Source organism: Pelodiscus sinensis, chromosome 10 (genome assembly GCF_049634645.1).
Source record: "Pelodiscus sinensis isolate JC-2024 chromosome 10, ASM4963464v1, whole genome shotgun sequence".
In the NCBI taxonomy this organism is placed as follows: domain Eukaryota; kingdom Metazoa; phylum Chordata; order Testudines; family Trionychidae; genus Pelodiscus; species Pelodiscus sinensis.
Genome location: NC_134720.1, coordinates 47,176,046 through 47,192,500, shown reverse-complemented (window position 1 = coordinate 47,192,500; position 16,455 = coordinate 47,176,046). Strand labels below are relative to the sequence as shown.

Sequence of the window (16,455 nt, the reverse complement as noted above, 5' to 3'; positions counted from 1 at the left end):
CTCTGTCCTTTCACTTACCAGAACTGGGGGGGGAGGGGGTGGAGAGAAGGGGAGGGAATGAAACTCTGGAGAGACTGGGGAAAGGAGGCAGGAAAGGGGAGGCGGAAACCTGGGAGGAGGGAGCTGGAAGGGGAAGAAGGGGGAGGGGAAGCTCAGGGTTGGCATTCTCACCGGACCAAATTGATTGTAATGCAGACCTACTCCTGGATTCGCATGTGGCCTTTGGTGGCCAAGCTGGCAGCGATCCTGCCATAGACAACTGCATTACTCAATCTACTGCAGAGATCATGGACATCGGGGGCATCCCCCCCGGACCTTATTCAGGTTTGATCTCCACCCTGGACCAGGAAGGCGCCCGCCTTCTCCAGGCCCTGGCTCCTATAAGCTGGCAGACTGCTCCTGGGGAGCGGTGGAGGGCTGGCTGCCAGTGGCTTGCTGGCTCTGGGCTGGCAGGCTTGGAGCTGGCACAGGCACTGTGGCCAGAGTCTACCCTTTAAGGGCTCCGGTGGAGGGGAAGGGGGGGGGGAAGGGAGAGAAGTGTTCTTGGTTGAGGCCACCAGGGCACCCTGGGAAGGCTGGAAGCCCCCTATTTCGAAATAACTGTCTACACAGCACTTATTTCGAAATAGCTATTTCGAATTTGGCATTATGCCTTGTAGAATGACTTTTACCAAATTTGAAATAAGCACTCCACTATTTTGAATTTATTTATTCAGGAGCCAAAGTAATGAAAATTGCCCAAAAGAGCCACAATAGCATGAATTTGTTCTTTCAAATACTATAGTTATTTTTATATTTAAACAGTATAACTGGGAAAATATTTAGTATCTGTACGTACATACATATTATTCTTGCAGCAAAATGACTGATCAAGTATATCAACTACAATTGGTTAACATAGTAAAATCATCTGAATTGGTTAATAATTAAGTTAAAATATTTTAATATCTGGCCTGTAAAGAGCCAGAAGAGACCTCAGTCTCAGTGTCACTGCATGAACAATTTATGTACTAGGAGAAGCTTTCTGGTGAATCTGGGAAATCCAAATCTCCATTTCCAGTAGAGTTTAAGACTTCATAAACAGTTACTCAAACAACCTTTGAGCGATTTGCATTGCCTTATCAATTTAGTGTCTACCAAGACGCAGCCTGAAAGTAACTATTTAGGTCTGAAAAGATGATGAAACTGATCACTTGTAAAACAAGGAACTGTCAAAGTCAAGTTCGTATTTCAACTTCGAACATTAACTTAAGGTAATCACCCTCTCCCTCCAAAAAAGTAGGTAGTAGGGAAGTGATAAAATAAAGAGGCTTCTCCCTTCCATCCCCCTCACAATAGTCAGGAGGCTCTGCAAATGAATACACAAAAATGCTTCTCAGAAAGCTAACAGGTCAAACAGCACTTGCCTACTAAACCTACCAGGCTACGTCTATATGCAGCCTTCTTCCACAAAAGCTTATGTAAATGAAGTGTGGAATAGAATATTGCCACGCTTCATTTGCATAATTAATTAGCATCTGTTTTTGTGCAAGAGGCTTTTGCACAAAAAGGAGCTGTGTAGATGGCTCCTTTTTGTGCAAAAATGGCTAATTATGCAAATGAAGCACAGCGATAGTCTATTCCACGCTTCATTTGCGTAAGCTTTTGTAGAAGGCTGCAGTATAGACATAGCCTTAGGGTGCTGCCCCTTGAAGTTCCACATAACCTAGTTCCCAAGATGCTAGGAGGGGGATAGACATACTGTGGAGGGGCTGAGTTTATTCTTTGCTTGTAGGGGACAACCCTTCCACTTCATATTTTCTATGAATGAGAAATTTAGTCTTCAAGCTAGGGATGCAAGCAACTAGTGGACTATCCAATAAGCATATGCTTATCGGACAGTCGACTACAGATTTGACTAGTCGCTTTCTGATAGAGGCAGCAAGCGGGGGAGTGAGGGAAGGCAGCAAGACGAGGGCAGGGAGAGCAGGAGCTGATGCCGGGGGGAGCTTAAAAGCCAGTTCCTCCCAGAACCGTTTTGGTGGGGGCAGGAGCTGGGGCCCAGTGGGGAACTGGTGGCGCCTCAGACTTTGAACTGTAGCAAGAGTCTCACGTGCTCTTGCTACATTTCAAAGGTGGAGACATCCTTATCGACTGATAGATGCAAATTCCATGGACTATTCAATTAGTTGATTAATCTAAAATTTAACATCCCTACTTCAAGCTAGTAGAATTTTCAAGACCACTCTTGCTACAAAATAGACAGCTTCAGTTTAGATTGTTGGGCAGCTCAGTGCAGTAGCGGATCAGAGTTTGGTCTTGAGCTATGTTGGCCAATATGGGCTGGAGGTAAGTGATCAAATTCCTGATTTTTGCAGTCACTATATTTTCCCCCTGCAATTTCAATATGGTTCTTTTTTTAGTTTCCTGGAAAAAAATAAAGTGTTGCCACGCATATATAGCCTATTACCCTTTGGAAGCAAAAAGTATATAATTTTTGTAAAGGGACTCTAGGATGAAATTACTGTGTAATCAAGAGCTCTGTATAAGGACTGCTATAATCATGAAAAAAGTAAAAATTATTTCAGCAGGAAAGTCTGCAAATGAGTTTATATTTGGAAGAAACTATTTTCAAGGCGAGACAAAAAAAAAAAACTTTAAGATTAGCCACCTGCTTCATACAGTTTGGATTCCCCTCATCTGGCACCCTCAGGACCTGAGCAGTCCCAAACAAGGGGATTTGCCAGACCAAGGGAGGCCTCTCCCATTATGGCTGCTGTTGAACTGCGGCCCCCAGCTGGGGCGCCTGCCCAGCCCTGCTGCTGCCTGCCCAGCCATAGCTGCTGGGGCTGGAGCTCCCTGGCTGCTGCTGGGACCAGAATCAGCTACCGCCCAGCCACAGGGCCAGAACTCCCTGTTGCGCCACCCACTCCTACACAGGGTTCTCAGCTGTGTCGCCAGTCCTCCTTGCTATGCTCCTGCCTCGCAGCTCAACCTCCCTATACCTGGGCTTTGTGATCCAGGAACATCCATGGTGCCGCTGGACCACGGATGGTGCCAGACCAGAGTGTCCTGGTTAAGGGAGGTACAACCTGTACTGCAGAGCCACTAAATAGCAAGTCTAAAGATAGTTAAAGACAAAAAAGCTAAGACTGTGTACAAATTATATTTCTAATTATTTTCTTGATTTGGAGACAGAGTGCGCATTAAGTTACAGTAAATTTATAATTACATCCTACCAGGCTAGGGTTAGTCTTACATATTGGACAATGCTGAACACATCTTGTCTTTTGCTACGTGAATTGAAAAGTCATGGTCTCCCCACCTCTTTCCCTCTCCATCACCCACATCTGAGGTTGGAGATGATAAGAAGGGATATTTCTGTTTAATCCTTGAAGCTTAAAAATACTACTTCAATTTCTATCCCATTTTGCAGGAACCAAGACATCCACAGACATAGGAGTGGTTACAGCTTGGGGTTTCTAATTAATAACTTCCAAAGCAATAGAAACAGAATCACCAATACTGATACTAATACACAAATGAGTACACTGAAAACAGATATTGCAGGAGTGGATTTAAAGCGCACACAATAAAAATCTTATGAGAAAGAAAGGGTGACAGGAGGAAAGCTGGAGACAGGAAGAGTTATACCCCGTCACCTCAGAGTTTCTTTTTTCCCCCCCACTTCTTTTGCTTGTGAGAGTTATACCGAAATATTAGTGCTACCTGTAAAAAGAGGTAACCTTTGCCTTGCTTGATTACAGAAAAAAAAAAAATCACATTACTCTTGCTATCAGAGATATTACCTTGAGTAGGTCCTTCATGAGATTTACTTTTATAGGGGTTTAAAAAGGGGACATTGTTAACACAAAAATCCTCCATCAGGCTATTAGCAAAGTTTATTTAGCAGATAGATGTAGATTAGCATTGGAATTTATAGAGCTCTACTGCAGCACCTGGGTGCACTTTATAAGGATTAGTTAAACAATAAATAAGTCTGATGGGGTGAATCAAATCCCATTTGGAGTTATCCCCCGATATGCTGATCATGCTACTGACACCCACTTTCCTGCTCTGTGGGGCACCACTTTGTCCTGCTGGGTCAGAGTCTCTCGTTTCCCCCAGACAAGGCAAAGAGTTGGGATTATTCCCCTCCCCTTCAGAGCCACACAGACATTAAACCAGCTCAATTCTTGAAGGGCTCAGCAACCAGGAAACCAACCCCAAAAGGGACCAAGACCCCAAATAAATCAATGTTACTCTGTGTAAAAGGGTTACACAAAGAAAGCTTATAAGATCAGTCAGTCCCCTTTATTAACGAAAGAGACATGCATCACGGTTTCTTCCCCCACCTCCCATGCAACATTATTTACACTAGACTTGATAATGATGATAACAAACAAAAGTGTTTTTATCATCGAGTACAAAAAAAATAAGAAGAATTTAAATGCTTAGAAGTGGGGGGGGGGGGGGGGATATCAGATCAAAGTAAATTACTAAATTAAAAATGCTAATGTAATCCACCAAAAACTTGTTACATGCAAATTCTTACCCTAAACATCTGTTCTTAGCTCAGGCCTTGTGTACACTGGCATGTTTTGTCACCAAAAACTTCCTTTAGATGACAAAGCAGTGGGCACGTACACTCTACAATACAGGTTTTGTCTGGAAAAAACAGTTTTGGTGCAAACCAATTCTGCCTCTGTGAATGTGTGTTGTCTTTTCCCCTCCTTTTATGGTCAACAAAGAGCCAGTGTGGACTTTTTTGTCTAGAGAACTGGCTTCCACCAGTATCCCACAATGCTTGCCCTGATGGTGGTGCCCAGTGTTTTGTGATCTCTGCTGCCCTACAGGCATACACCCCCCCTCCCTTTTCAAACCTCTGAGTGTTCCCCAAATGAAGCAGCTCAAAGAACAAACCATTGGACTGTTTTTGTTCTGTCCTCCAGGCGAAACACAGCAGCAGGCAGACTGCTGCAGCAAGGGGGAAGGCTGGAGAGACTGCTCTGCTGCTTTGACATTTCTCAACACAGAGCGCTCACAATGCTAGAAAGGAATCCTAACAAGCACAGGGATCAGTTCTGTCTTCCCATAACACTGCATTGTGGGATGCTTACCCACATTGCTTTGCTCTGTCTATAGAGTGCTAGCCATGTGGCCATGAAACATCGATAATGGGAGGCAGAAAAGCAGTTATTCACTTTTGGCAATTTTTGCATGTCAACAGCACTTTTGTTGTGAAACTTTCCCAGTGTAGACACAGCCTCGAAGCGCTTTACCTAAGTCATGGAGAGCTCTACCCTGGCTTGAGTCTACAGCGCTTCAGAGTTCTTCATTGTCAAGTATCCTCTGAAGGAGGGCCAGGCAGTTTCAAAGGCCAGATGAAGACAAAAAAAAGACTGACAGCTTCCCATTGCTTAAATAGACTTTTCTTGCTGGATGGGAACCCTTTGTTCAGCACTCCTCATCCCCATGGGAAAACCACCAGGTTCACAATGGATTCCAGTATCCACTGACAAGGTCACATCTCTTTCTAGGACCAACCACAGTTTGGGTTTACAGGCAAGCACAACCATCCACAGATCATTGGTATGAGTCATTAAATGCCTGAAGTATCACTAATGCAGTGGTCAATCAATCAGTAGTTCAGGATCCATCAGTAGATCCTGCAGCCTCTGACAGGTGATCCTGACTGGTTTGGGCAGGAAGCTATCAAGTGCTGGCATTTCAGTTGCCCCTCCTCCCCATTGGCATGCTACTCCTGCCCTCTGCCTTGGAGCTGCCCCCCTGGAAGCCTCCTGCTTGCTGTGCAGGGCCCCCACTTCTATACCAGATCTCCATAGAGAAGGGGGTGGAGAGAGCTTAGCAATGCAGTTCTGTCACACTCACACAGTGTACATCTGTTATTCTCACAAACACACTGTCCTTCACTCATCTCCCGACCCAACACATACGTGGAGGGTTGTTCTTTTACTGCTTGTAAAGTGTTGTTTTTGGTTTCTGACTGATCTGTGTGTTTCATAATTTTCATTTCTCTCTTAGTAGTGAATTCTAAAATACCTAACCAGTCATGGCTGGAGTAACTAGCCCTATGGCAGAGCAGGGAGTCTCCACATGCCGTCCCTGCCTGCAGACACCACTCCTGCAGCTCTCATTGATTAGTAATGGGGAACCGTGGCCAGTAGAGGCTGTGGGTTCAATGCCTGTAGGTGAGGTGCAGCACATAGCACCATGAAGCCACTGCTGTACATTCCAGCTGCTTTCAGGAGTGGTGCAGGGCCAGGGTAGGAGTAAACCTGCCTTAACCCCACTGCCTCAGTGTCAATGTGGCCCACTTCCAACAGTTGATGACGTGATGTGAATACCAAGAGAAGGAAACTTGCTTTTGTAGTGAGTCAGCCATTCCCAGATTAATAATGTCAAGTTTGCAAATGAATTTCAGCTCTGCAGTTTCTCTGTGAAACCTGTTTTAAAAGGGTTGGTTTGTTTGTTGAAGGGCAGCTTTACTGAGTGCCTGGGAATTGGAAGTGTTCTCCTACTGGTTTTTTGGTATGTTACCATTTCTTGATGTCTGATTTATGTGCATTTAATCTTATATAGAGACGGTCTGATTTGGACCATGTATAAGGCAAAGGGGCATTGCTGGCACAATATATTAATAGATGTGTAGGTGAATGAGCCCCTGATGGTGTCTAGGTCCTAGGATTAGGTCTCTTGAGTAGGTATGTGGGCAGAGCTGATAATGAGGATTGGTTCCTGGGTTAGTGTTTGTGGCGTGTAGTTGTATTCAAGATTCTAGGCGTGCTCAGAAGGGATGCACCATTCCTGGATGGCCACACAAGAATTACTGTATTTAAGAAAGTAGCACAAAATAAGATTTGAGTGCTTTGGGGACACAAACCCTACTCATTTTGCATATGCTACCTTGTTTCACTAAAGCAAAATACAGGACTATGTAGCACTTTAAAGACTAACAAGATGGTTTATTAGATGATGAGCTTTCATGGGCCTGACCCACTTCCTCAGATCAAGTAGTGGAAGAAAATAGTCACATATGGTTGTGACTATTTTCTTCCACTACTTGATCTGAGGAAGTGGGTCTGGCCCACGAAAGCTCATCATCTAATAAACCATCTTGTTAGTCTTTAAAGTGCTACATAGTCCTGTATTTTGCTTCAGCTACACCAGACTAACACGGCTACATTTCTATTCTTGTTTCACTAAATCATTGGGCTTCAGTAGGTTTAGCATGCTTTCCTGACCTCAGAAACATACTGTGGTATAGGAGGCTCTCTCACATACAGCTTAACTTGAGAGAACTGCACCTCAGAGCATTTTTTAAAGAGTCCACATGGAGAGCTTGTCTTTTGAGCACTGATTACATTTCTGAGAAGTGGGCTGTTAAGAATAAGGCTCATGACGTAAATTACTGCTTCTCACACAAGCCTTCACCTACTTCTGTTTTGGGTTTTTTTGGATGGGGGAGGGGAGAAATGCGGAGTTACTACTTCATGTTAGTTTCCTGCAAGAAAAGTTTTCCTCAGCATTTCCTGCCCAAAACCATTAAAACTTCCTACTCCCCCGCAAGTGAAAAGGTTCTAGAAACAGTACCTTTCCTAGTCTGTGAAAAAGCAGCTGTCTGTGAAAAAGCAGCCTCTTTCATAAAAAGGTCAAAACAAAGCTGTGTCCTGAGAATGCAAGCTGATTTGTGTCAACTTCCTCTCTCACCATGCCAATTAAAGGTTTTGCAAAATTAAGCTGTTAACTAAGCAAAACCAGACAGTGCTGTTTCTCATGTTCAGAGCTCCAGGCACTTCTGCTTTTCCCAGCCCTCAGGCTGGAGTCTTACAAAAGTAGCAGGCCTAGGAGAAAATGAACAAGACCATTTGGAAGAAATACTTCGCTGTGGCTGTGTCTACAATGGTGCGATCTTGTCTACACTGGCCGCGAGTTCTTGCGCAAGTACACTGACGTTCTAATGTACGAAATCAGGGCTTCTTGTGCAAGAACTCTGATGCTCCCACTCAGGAATAAGTCCTCTTGCGCAACTGTTCTCACGCAAGAGGCCAGTGTAGACAGGTAGCATGAATTTCTTGTACAAGAAAGCCCTATAGTTAAAATGGCCATCAGAGCTTCCTTGCACAAGAAAGTGTCTACACTGCCACGGATGCTCTTGAGCAAATGCACATGCCAGTGTAGACGCTCTCTTCTGGAAGCGTTTTTGCACAAGAACTCTTCTGCAAGAGAGTTCTTGCACAAGATCATGCCAGTGTAGACGTAGACTGTAGGATTTGAAAGATTATCAGAATTCACCTTTCCCTCCTTACCTGGCTTGGTCTAATCTACACGTACACTTTTAGCAGAATATACTAGCAGCAAGTGTTCCAGGAGTGATTTAAGCCATGCCCCTATTTAAATGTTCACCTGACACATTTATGAAGGGATTCCCGTACTGGCATGTCAGACTTTTACAACAGGTCTTCACTCAGACTAGGTCTACACTGCAATTGGCAATCTGTACAGGCATGCCGCACTAAGGATGTAAAAGACTAGTCAACTATCTGGTAAGCATTTGCTTATCAGATAGTATTTTGACTAGCCAATCTCTCCCCCCCCCCCCCCCGCTGCCTCTGAAATAGAGGCAGTGGGGGGAGGGGGAGGAGTACTTCAAAGTGGCATTTCAAAGGGGCAGCCATTGCCCCTTTAAAATGCTGCCTCCGTGCCTTTCAAAGGGGCAGTTGTGGAGCCCGAGGTCAGCTGGGGAGGACCCAGCTGACCCCGGGCTCCATGGCTGCCCCTTTGAAAGGCGGAGGTGGCAGTTTCAAAGGGGAAGCCACAGCCCTGCTGATCCCAGGCTCCGCGCAGCATTTCCCTGGAACGTGGGGTCAGCAGCATGCAGCGTAGCATGGAGCCTGGGGTCAGTGGGGGACTGAGTCCCCAACTGACCCCAGGCTCCATGGCTTTGAAATGCACAAGAGCCCCTGCTGGGGCCTCTTGTGCATTTCAAAGCAGGCACTCCCTGCAGCCCTGAGTCAGAGGGACTTCTCGCTGGCCCCCAGCTGTGCACAGAGTTCCGCATTCCTTCGTTGAAATGTACAAGAGCTCCAGCAGGGGCTCTTGTACATTTCAAAGGAGGAATGCAGAAGTGCCTATTGACTAGTCGACTAGTCAGTTAACTGCATTTTAACATCCTTAGCCCGCACTAGCTTTAAGCTAGCTCAGTAAAAAGAGCAGTGGCAATATAGCATCACACACCAGCAATGCGAGTATGTATTCAAGATTCTAGATGTGCTCAGAAGGGCTGACAGCACGCGGACCTGGGGTGGGTGTCTCTGGGCGGTGCTGGGGTGGGTGTCTCTGGGCGGTGCTAAAGGCTAACTGCCTGAGAGCAGTGCTGGGCCCCTCATCCATCCCTCAAAGTCACGTAGAGCACTGGGCACAGCGCTCCACCGGCAATTCAATGGGCCTGGGGCTCTGGCCACTGCTGCAGTAGCTGCAGCCAGGAGCTCTGGACCCCTTTGAAATGCCACTGGAGCACCATTCTGCAGGGCTCTGGGGGCGGGTGGGGTGAAGGGAGGGTACAGTACCATTATCTGGGCAGCAGTAAGGGTTGACTGCCCTCAGTCCTGCTCCTTCTTGAGGCTCCACCCCCTTCTCTACCCCCCCCCCCCCTTATTCCTGGGCCCAAGATGGCAGTCAGCCCTGCTGAAATAGTGCAATAAGAAGAGCATTTAGATGGCTGCACTACTTTTTAGCTTGGAGAACAAGAAGGTGGCAGGATTTATGTGAGCTACCACACATCCCTTTAATGCTAAGGGATTGAGCTCCTGTGTGTAAACTGAGAAGAACTGTCAAAAAAAAATTGTCAACTTCCTGTTCCGCCACAGAAAAACAGCATGAAACAGACACCGTCTAATCCCAGGACAGCGTTCCTAAAATATGTATTAGGATTTGTAGTGCATTTGTTTTCCCCTTCTCACCCTCCAGGGTGCTGATCATGTTCTTGAAGTAGCTCTGGCTGCCTAATAACTTACTATTGTTATATGTTAAAATAATGAGTCTAGAGGTTGCTTTGCTCATGGCAGGGGTCGGCAACCTTTTCAAACCCAAGAGCCAAACTACATCAAATTTCAGAACAAGTTGTTAAAGCACCAGTATAAGAATGCCCATTTGCATGACTGAAAATATACAATTTGATATTACTAATAATTGACATGATGATTAATAATAACATAAATGAAATGTACTCAAGGACTTTATGTAAATGGGTCTTCTGCTGCTGCTCCTTTTTGCACGTCTTTGAAATTTCTATCATAACTGGTCAAATTCAGCTTCATGCACGCATTCAGGTCTGTCTTCTGTCAAACTTGAGCACAAGTTACCTTTGTTGCAATTCAAATGAGAGAAAGTCTGCTTTCAATGATTGGTTCCACCTATGTGTGTAAGTAAGGCCAAGCTGCAATTCTGCAGGGTGGTGTATCTGACAGGAAGTTCTTTCCAAGTTTGCAGAATCAGATCATCATCGTGCTCCAATTTCTTCAGGTCAAGCTCATTTGTGCAGTCTTGCCAATTCTGCACATTGTCAAGCAAGGCATTCTAAGTCATAACTCAGCTTGATGACTTTTCCATCCAGCTGACTCCTTGAAATCAGCTATTTCCATTTCCAAATCTCTGACTGAGATGCCCGGAACGACTGTCAAATCCAATTCCTCAACAGATGCTTTATGTGGAGGAATCAAACGGAGCCCTGTGTTTGCAAAAGTCAACAAAACAAGACTTGAATGCCATCAGGAGCTGAAAAACAGACATGGCAAGCTGCTGCAAATCAAGGCTGTTCTTTCAAAATGTGCCTGTCTGCCCATCTCCATCTCTTTGATGAAGCCAGTCAATTTTGACTCAAATCCAAACCCTAACTGCTGCAGAGTCAGGACTGTATTTTCTTGCCGTGTAGCTTAAGGTTCAACTCATTCAAATGACCAGTAATGTTGATGATCTAGTAAAACTTGAGTGGAGAGGATGGATGGTTGTTTAACTGTTCATTTTAAGGTAAAATGGACCCAGGCGTCCCCAAGTCAGCCGCTGCTGAAACTGACCAGTGGCTGACTACAGGAAGCCCCTGCCCCAGGCTTCCTGGAATCAGCCGCTGATCAGTTTCAGCAGCAGCTGACTTGGGGATGCCTGGGGTTCTTAAGTTGAATCTGTATGTAAGTCGGAACTGGCGTCCAGATTCAGCCGCTGCTGAAACTGATCAGTTTCAACAGCGGCTGAATCTGGACGCCAGTTCTGACTTACATACAGATTCAACTTAAGAACAAACCTACAGTCCCTATCTTGTACGTAACCCGGGGACTGCCTGTAGTCCCCTCTGCCCTGACTTTTCTGAAGTAGGAGCAAGTTTTGTTAAACCCAAGCATGTATTTGGAGCAGACAATTCTTCTAAACATTTAAAAAACAAGACTAAATACAGATAGAGGGTCATTGCTTGATAAACCCCCCCCTCCAAAAAAATGGGAAATGAGTGATTGCTGGAGCTGAACTGCATATTTCTCTAGAAGAAGTTTTAAATGAATGCTTAATAGCAGAATTGCAATAGTAAGCTTGCACATGTGCCAGTGAAGTGCTGTTTATACAAGGAGTCTGAAGATCACATGGGTGCCTCTGTTCTTCCTTCTCAATGCTTTGCCAAGCAGCAGCAGAAGTCTCTCATTTAGCGGTTCATTTCAAACACCAGTTCATGGAATTAAGTGGTTCCCATGTGAGAATCTCTGCTTTCATTTCAAAACATTTCTAGCCTTTGTGGAGGCAGAGCAAAGTTTGAGAAACATGCCCTTCTTTCCAAAGACTGGTATGAAAATTCAAGTACACCTCCCCAATAAGGCCTTGGTGTGGCACCCAGATAAATCATTATCCTCCTTAACAGATGGAAGGACAGTTTGAGCAGCGGGATGTTCACAGTTCATTGTCCTCAGACTTCTCTATTGGGTCAATCCATTTTGGTTTTGTATATCTTTGGTTAGTTAACATATTCCCTCACCCCACAGCCCTGGATACTTTTAACTCTGTTCCATCTTCAACAATTAATTCCCACTTTAAACTAAGACCAGGGGTTTTTTTTTGGGGGGGGGGGGGTAAATTCTTACAATCCACATATAACTAAGGTGGTAAAAGCATTCAAGAGAGCAAAACACAAACCACATAAAGGGCAAGATAAGTATATGGACGTAATGTGTCACTCAAGTATGGACGGAACTTAACCCAATATTACCTTCAAAATTCATAAGATCAGGAGTAACCCAAGTTCACTTGGGCGTGGTCTACACTAGGCCCTTAGTCCAAAATAACACCCCCAAGGTCAAATTTGTAAGCAATGCGTCCATACTACCAAGCCCCTTATTCTGGAATCATGAGGAACAACACTATTCCCAAACTTGTAAGTCCAAAATAACATGCCTTGATGATTTAAAGGGACAAGCTTGGTTAACTGTTCCAAACAGGCATAGTGGAGAGCAGGGCTTAGTTTCTAGAGCAGTGGTTCCCAAACTTTTCAGCATCACGACCCCTTTTTGATTTTTGAGAAACCCTCATGCCCCCCCTCCCTCCCCAAATAGCAGAAAACTTGTTGAGGGGGAAAAAAAAAACACTGACTGGGGACAAACAAAAATAGCAGCAAAACTTGGGGGGGGGGGAGGCGGGGGAAGGGTTGATGGGGGCAGGAGGCTGAGTGGCCTCGCACCTCCCCTGGAATTTCTTTATGCCCCCAGTTTGGGAACCCATGTTTAGAGACTGTATTCTATTCCAGTTGTATTTGCTGTGCAGTCTCGATAGTACCTTCTGTCTTGCAAAGATACTTTGTAATGCTGGCTGCCACAGAGGCGCGGTGTGATAGTGAAACTAGAGTGACACTTCCACACAAGCTGCTGCAAAGTTTAGATGACCTGCCATAGAGTTCTTATCTGAACAAGTTAACGGTGTAAGTCAGTTTTATCAGTGGAAAGTTACTAAAAACAGATAGGTCACCTTCTAAAAAAAAGCAAACAGTGCATTGTCTGTTTGAGCTACATTAGTAATTCTTTTCCTCCGCTTCAAAACTCTTTTTATCTACCTACAGTTTCTCTTAGTCCTGGTCTACCCTACAAAATTAAGTCAACCTAAGTTACATCAATTTACAGCCATTGCCATAATTAAGCTGATTTTGCAGGTCCATACTACTCTCCTGGTGTCAGCCGTGCTAGTCCTCAGAGGGCATGCTTGCACCAATTTAACGAGCCGTGTGGGGCATTGTGGAATGGCTTCTGACAGGCAGCAAGAGTGGATATAAGCAATGCAACATCTACCCTGACACAGCATTGACCTAAGTGTGATACGTCTCCCAAAGGTGGGGTTATTAAGCCATTGTAGTAGATGAGTTATATTGGTGGAAACTGCATTTAAGCCTAGATATTTACAGAATTTGTGCCATGGAAGACCACTTTAAAAAAAAAAAAAAAAAGACCTAACCCTGAAGTGCTGCCCAGGGCCCACTATAACATGTGAGAAAGCTATGCCCCCGAGGGATGCAGTTGTATTGACTGAACTCCCAGAATAGAGTAGAGAGAGCACTATGTCAATGGGAGAACGTCTCCCATTGACACAGTTAGGGTCTTCACCTAGGGCTATTGGCGAGCAGCTACAATGCTGTAGGTGTAGACAAGTCCTGACACTTGACTTCTGAGTTCCTTCCAACTGTACCTTGTCTTTCTCCCAGTCCTAACTTCACTGGGCCCTCTTTCACGATGCTTGTGTTTGGACCCATTCCACGTTTGCAAGCTTCCTCCTGCTTTTAAGAAGTCCAGAAACCTTGCGTGCATCGATTCCCAGGAGCATTACAACAATAAGTCACAGCCCAAGTCCGCACCTGCTTGTGTGGTGGGTCACCTTGTATCCACTTATGCCATTTTATATGGCATGCTTTGAAGCAAAAATGTTTGCACAGGCCAAGAATGTTTAACCTTCATCGGTAGAGGTAGCATTTCTATGGAGTAGCCAGCTCTCTGGTCCGTCGTATTAACACTGAAGATATTTGCCCAGGCTTCAATTGTTTTTCAGCATAACTACTGGTTTTCTTCTCCAGCTTTCTAGGCAAACCACACTCCTCTTTAATCAGTCTAGTACAGCGGTTCTCAATCTATGGGGCACAACTCTGTTTTCATAGAGTCACCAGGGCTGGCTTAGATTTGCCCAGCGCCTGGAGTGAAACCAAAGTCTGAGCCCCACTGCCCAAGCCTGAGAGCTTCAACTGTGGGTGGCGGGGCTGATCTTACAGGGCCCCAGACTGGGGCTGACATCCTTGGGCTTCAGCTTTGCATCCCTTGCCTGGGGTGATGGGGCTCAGTCTCTCATCTCTCCACTTAAGGCTGCAGGGCTTGGACAGGCTCAGGCATCAAGCCTCCCTCCTGGGATCGTGTATTAATTTTTGTCATCAGAAGAGGATCACGGTGCAATGAAGTTTAATAATCTTGAATCTAGAAAGCTTCCACTCTTCCCACAACAGTGTTCCCTCTGAATTGTGTATGTCCATGAGCGCAGTGAATTTTATGTGCACCAATATGGAGATGCTATGAGCCATCACCTCCCTATTGGTGCACATAAGAAAATACATTCTGTCAGATCATTCATGTGTAGGTGTGGGGCCAAGGGTTTTGGAGTGTGGGGGAGGGAACTCAAGGTTTGCTGTGGGGATGAGACCTCTGGCAGAAGGTGCAGGTTTTGTGGTGGGGCCTGGGATGTGGCATTTAGGGTGCAGGAACGGGCCAAGGGATTTGCAGTAGAAGAAGGCTGCTCAGGGCAGGAGGCTGAGATGCAAGGTCTGAGCAGCAGTTAGGGTGCAAGATGGTGCTCAGGGTTGGGATGTGAAGTCCAGGAGGGTGCAGCAGGCTTAGAGCTGGGGCTCTGGATTGGGGTGCAACGATATCTAGGAGGGGCTCAGAGTTGGAGATTGGGGCGCAGGGCTCTTTCTTGGGGCAGCTCCTGTTTGGTGGTGGTTGGGGGGAAAAAACAAACCACACCACACACAAAGCCAGGTGCCTGCAATTCCTAACCAATGGGAGAGCTTCCTGGCACGGGGGAGGAAAAAAAATGGCAGCATACAGAGCTGGTGCAGAACACAAGAACTTTAGGGGCTACAATCTCAGGCTAAGGCAACTCGCCTTTTTTTTAATCTGTCCTGCTGCTGGGGCCACCTTTCCTCCAGCCCCAGCAGGGAGTTCTCCCATGGCATCTCCATGCACAGCAGCCCTGAACAGGAATAATTAGGCAGCTGCGCACCCATACAGTTTAGAGGGAAACTTGCCCTCCAAGCCCCTCTTCAAAACCCCCTAGTGAAGACACCGAGGAGCAACAGCTACTATGTGTGGGCTAATAAGGTAACATCCTGGTTTGTAATGGTCTCGACTTGTAAGCAGCAGGACAAGGTAAACCTGGGGCTCTCGCATAGTCTCTCTCAACCCACTAATGACAGGTAACAGGTGGTAAGACTTTCCTTCCCCTAGTGAAAAGGCAGCCTCATAGCTTACCCTGGCTTACATCTGTGTCTCCAAGATCTTGTCCAACCTGATTCACTCCAACTTCTTCTCTTTCAGCCTCTTGGCTTGGTGGGAAGGACAAGCTGTGTCCTTCTACCCTTGATCTCTGCACATTTGATATAAGCCTCTTACACATTAAGCCCTCCTTGTCCTGAGCTGCCAAGCTCAATTTCCTCCTATGTACAAAGACCTTCTTGAAGGCTCTCTACATCCCACATCCTCTTATTGTGGGTTTTTGAGTTTTTGCATTGGTCTAAACTATAAAGTATGCACTTCACACAACTCATGAGGTGACACAAAAGGTGGCCCTTTCTTTTTCAGTTTAGTTTCAGTACTCATTTACAATTTCTCCTGGGTGTCGAAGAGAATTTTTTTTGAAGAACCTATTTTTAAAATAGCAGTATTGCTTTACCAAGTGTCAGAAGATGCTAAATGATTCCTTTAGCATTATATTTGCTGTTACCATAATAGCATACATGGTCCAGTAACAGCAAATATAATGCTAAAGCAATCATTTAGCATCCTCTGACACTCAGTTAAAAAATCAGTATTGCATTAAAATAGGTGCTTCAAAAAAATGTTGCTTCCTTCTACACAGGAGAAATTGTAAATGAGAGGAGATTTGTTCTGCAATTCCAAGTTGCACTCTGTAAGATAGCTCACGTAGGGCAGCCAAAAGAGCGTCAGGCACTTACAAGGAAAAAAAATTATTCCCCATTCGCAAACATACATACCCTCAGAATGCTTTGGGGTGGGGGCAGGAAACCATCAACATGTGTAGTACACACGTCACATGGCCAAATTATGGTGGCTTTCCTTCTCTTCCTGACCCCTTTATGCTCTTCAGCCATTCTTGCTAGTCTTCTTCCCCTATGATATCCATCTTGCTTCCACCCTTTCCTTCAAAGGAATT

At 45.4% G+C, this 16,455-nt stretch overlaps 2 protein-coding genes across 8 annotated transcripts in view; one reads left to right on the top strand and one right to left on the bottom strand.

Annotated features, from left to right (window-relative positions):
• MCF2L2 (MCF.2 cell line derived transforming sequence-like 2) overlaps window positions 1-16,455 on the top strand; it is a 316,634-nt gene that overhangs the window by 171,349 nt on the left and 128,830 nt on the right. The window lies entirely within an intron of this gene.
• B3GNT5 (UDP-GlcNAc:betaGal beta-1,3-N-acetylglucosaminyltransferase 5) overlaps window positions 1-16,455 on the bottom strand; it is a 46,366-nt gene that overhangs the window by 10,151 nt on the left and 19,760 nt on the right. Inside the window, exon 2 of one of the 2 annotated variants that reach the window (XM_025179196.2) lies at window positions 10,365-10,729. The exons of the other annotated variant lie outside the window; for it this stretch is intronic. The gene's annotated coding sequence lies outside the window, so the exon portion shown is untranslated. The remainder of the gene's footprint in view (window positions 1-10,364; window positions 10,730-16,455) is intronic. 2 annotated transcript variants of the gene reach the window in all.